We start from the raw sequence: 4,528 nt of genomic DNA, 5'->3' as shown, positions 1-4,528 counted from the left end.
ACTAAATAATAATAATATTAATAATATGAAGAAGAAGAACCAGGAGGAGAGAAGTTTTATTCTGTCACGAAACTGCTGCTATTCCTCTGCTGTCGTCTCTTCAGTGATCCTCGCGCTGCTCGCGCGCACCAAAGCTCAGCTGATCGACGTCATCGGGTTTGAAAGTAACGGCTCCCCTCATCAAAGCGTCCGCCGTTTGTTCGGCTCTCAGTTACGAGGTTTGTAAACTCGCCAAATAAATATACATACAGAGTCTACTCACTATATATTCAAACACACATATAAACACACATATATATAAACTAAATTTATTATACATTACTACGTTTTTACAGTGTTTACCACTCATTTATTGCACAGTATCTGGTATGAAGGTCTTAGCCGCGATGCTAACTAACTGTTACGTTGATCTAACGTAATGATCAAATGGAAATTATTGACTTATTGTCTTAGATTGATTTAGTCATTCAATTCAACATATTCTGTACAACTGTGTCTTCAAATTGCTGATATAGCCTAACTAATTTAGCTGATTCCTGCTGTCTTTATTGGCGTTTGTTATTAATAACAAAAGCAGGTTAACTTTACTTACTACATGTTCCCTCATTCTCTCACATACCATTTTAAAGCCATTTACTGGTCAATAAATATTATGTTGTGAATAATCAGCTTTGTTCTTTTGTTTCCCCAGAACAACCATTACATTTCTAAAATAATCTGAACATTTCAGTGGCAACATTGAATTACAGTAAGTTACCTGCACCACATGCAAGTACTTTATTACTACTTTAGCTGTGTGAAATTGTATTGTTTGACTGTGTACTTGTGTTTTTTAATCAGTTATTCTCTGAAAATCTTCCCTCATGCTCTCAAATCTCATTCATGTTACTCAGAAAAATAATATCACAGGTTTGGTTCACAAATAATGCTATGCTATGCTTTATCATTTGCATTTGAATATAAGACATTTTAACTCTGAATTATAACTTCAAGTTTAGTCTTTTTCGACAAAAAAAAAAAAAAGCTATTATATGGCTTCAGAAGACTTACAACACAACCCATAGCACATGAGTTGTGAACTCATTGATTATTTTTAGGATCTTTTCTGGGACATTTTTGGAGCTTAACCATTTTTACATAAATTGTTGCATTGAATTGAGCTAGACAAGTGTACATAAGAATGGTTTCATGAATGATTTACACAATTTTTTTCTGCTTGTGTTTCATGCAGTGAAAGCGAATGGTGACAGGGGTTGCATTATGCCTGAGATCTGCTTTTGGGTTCCACAGACAGAAAGTCAAACAGGTTTGGAACGTCACAAGGCTGAGGAAATTATTTCAATTTCACAACTATCACTTTAATAACATTACTAACAGTAAATTTTGTACTTTGCAGGGACCTCGGTAAGCTGAAATACAAGTTTGAACAAGAATAAAAATCCTCCTGTAGACCTGCAAATCACTGAAGTGCCTGGACCATCCACCAGTAAAGAGGAAAAACACACGGAAAACGAATCTGCTGTACCTTTTCACTTTTCTAACTCTTTAAGTACCTCACACCAACTTGGTCCCATAGTGACATTTTTGACCACAAACGAAATTGCTGATCGTGTGGATTCTTATTGAAATGACTGTAATTCACCAGTGAACATTCACAGAACAACAGATCATTTTACTGCACCTTAATACTGTTTCCAGGTCGAAGCCTCTACTTCTACTTCCTCTATCTTGTTTCATGAGAATACTCAACAACCATTTATGAACACTATTGATTTAAGTCACACATTTAAGCTTTTCAAAAGCCATAGTGTACATTACAGTCTCCAGTCTAACGGCATCCCAGACTTCAACACTTTATGATTCAAAATAGCTGAATAACTAAACCATCAGAGATTTCAGTATAGAGATAAAGGTTAGGATAATAATTGTATATTTTGTATAATTGTATGTATATTAGCACTGTTTGTTGTTTGTTTTTGGCATCTGATAGAGCTTTTGGACTTACCATCGGACTGAAACACAAATGTTTTAAAGTTAAGTAAAGATGGACATTTTTAATTGGTCAAAATGTAATTTTTTTACATTGATTTATTTCGTGGAACATATGTGTTTCCATGCATTTTGTTGAGATGTCTTTTCTTGTTTATCTATTGTATATACATGGTTGATTATTCATGTTGCTTATGTATTGTACTATTTTTTTGTGTATTCATTGATATTAATCTATAGTTAGCTTTTTTTTCCCATGTGCATGGAAGTGTATGTATAAAAATGAATATCAAATATGTAATAAACAATTCTTATTTTGTATTTGGTTCAATTTGTTTATTATAATAGAAGTCAAAGGTAACCACAGTAACAATGTGAAATTAAATATTTAAAAAAAAATTAATTTGGTTCCTGGAGGCACCCAAAGTGGTTCCACACAGTGCCTAATATAAGAGTTCCTCAGGAAACCTGTGTGGTTCCTCAGAGAACCGGCCCTTTTTAAAGGGTGCCTAGAGGATCTACAGATGGTTCCGCCGGTGTGGCGAAGTGAAGAACCCCAAAAGGTTCCTCCAGGCACCTTTTATTTTTACAGTGTAGCGAGAGACTGATTCTTCAGATGGCGCCCCGTGGCTGTAACCAACTGATAATATTCTTTTACCGCGTTGCCTAAATTAAATTGCGGCTGAAGCGGACGGTATGGGACATGCCCGCCGTCTGAGGTGAGATTTAAATATTCAAGATGAAAGTGCTTGAAGGCGTACGGATTTTTTTCGTATGATCCAGTGAAAGCATCATTATCCGTCATTGCTATAATAATGGATTTCGGGAGAGTTCCAAGGAAGAGATTTTCGTGATTTGAGACACGTGATCCAGCAGGTACAGAAAAAGATTTCACACAGACTTTATCATACGGGTATTTTGCTGTTGCTGACAGCAGAGCCTGGGCGTGTCCTAATCTGAGCGATGGTGAGACAGACACTCTTTTGATAAAGAGAGAAGCGGAGATTATTTTTAGTTTATAATCGATCGCATCCCCTCGCATAAGACAGAATTCGTCTTTTGCTCTAGTTAAACGAATACGAATATCTACACCGTTCAATAACAATTTCGGCTGAAAAAATATATCGCTATGTATCGGTCCCAGTAGTTCGACAATATTCCCGCCTTCTGTAAACGCAGCTCTCTTTGTTAAACCTGCATTCGCTCCAGCAGGATCTGTTGCATCCATGTGACCTGCTGTATCCTTGTAAAACAAACCTGCAGAAAAGTTGTTCTCTAGGGTATCTTTTCCATAATTAATAAGCATCTCCAGAATGCACCTGTAAGGATACGTATTGGAGGATTGTGATACCAGCCGATCTCCTAACGACACATCTACCTGCGAGAAAATACTCGCGGAAGGATAGTTAACAAGGCCCACAGGGGCTCCCGCTGGTAAATCCTGGTCATTCGGAAGGGTTATTTTAACGCGCGTATATAACAATGTATTATTCAGATCAGTGTAATCCTCGCCAGTCCCTGCAATGAAAAACTCAATCGGAGAAGCATCATTAAGCGCTGACATAGGCGGGATTTCCACATAAGTGTTTTTCTCAATAGCTGTCTGAGTTAATGGAAGGGTAAAAATATCCAGTTCGGATTTAATACATTCGTCTGACATTGCATGAATCAAGGACATGATTTAGAAGATAGTGTTGCTTCGTCTTTTCAAACTTGTAGATTTTTTTACACGCTTCGTCTGGCTTCTTCGCCCCCTTTTTGCAACTGGGCGTTTCTTCGTGACACGTCTAGTCTTCTTTACACCGTGACCACGCCCCCTCCTCATACGGGTCCCAGGGGGCTTCAAACCTCTACGCATGACCATAAGTCCTTGACCTCTCTGAGTCTCAGTGTTATCATTATTATTATTAAATGATTTTGACAAGGCGCTGGTAACTACGTCACTTACTATATTTTTTGACGCAGCTTTTATGTGTGGTTTTGCAATACTAAAGCCCCTTCTTAGAAACGGTATTGCCATACGATATAATCCACGAAACAGACCCCCGATCCCTGACGCAAAACCGGAACCGTACATAACACCGCTTCCGGCATAGCCCGGCATGCCTTGACCCGTCTGGGCCTGGTAATATGATATGTAGCGGTGTGGATCTTCTTGGTAGGGATGGAGATAAGCCATTTTTAAAACAAATGTTTTCTCACTGGTCTAAAGTGCAGCTTCGTCACAACTTTACCGTAGGTGAATCGCACGTCTTTATTTTGATCGTCTTTAATCTCGATCCCGATATCTGATATGATGTTTTTATTAAGACGTACGTAATGAGTCTTGTTGTACCTCACATTGACTGCTTTGTTAGTGGTCGGTTCAATATGTATCGTCTCTAATAATGGAACATACGCGTCCCCGACTGCTTGATATTCTATTATATCTATGTATACAAATAGAGTGTAAAATCCTCCGCTTATATCAGCCTGGTATGGTGCGTATGTGCTCGCGTCTTCGTTTTCATCCGAACTGTTTACATTTTCTATAGGGACA

At 38.0% G+C, this 4,528-nt stretch overlaps 1 long non-coding RNA gene across 1 annotated transcript; it reads left to right on the top strand.

Annotated features, from left to right (window-relative positions):
* Positions 1 to 607: 607 nt before the first annotated feature.
* LOC307174250 lies at positions 608 to 1,748 on the top strand. Its single transcript, XR_013823968.1, has 3 exons — positions 608 to 748; positions 1,232 to 1,306; positions 1,397 to 1,748. It is a non-coding gene; the product is annotated as an uncharacterized lncRNA (long non-coding RNA).
* Positions 1,749 to 4,528: the final 2,780 nt, after the last annotated feature.

Source organism: Squalius cephalus, assembly GCF_949319135.1.
Source record: "Squalius cephalus genome assembly, chromosome: 16".
Taxonomy (NCBI): domain Eukaryota; kingdom Metazoa; phylum Chordata; class Actinopteri; order Cypriniformes; family Leuciscidae; genus Squalius; species Squalius cephalus.
Note: the sequence above shows the minus strand (reverse complement) of the source record. Positions and strands in the feature narration are given on the sequence as shown.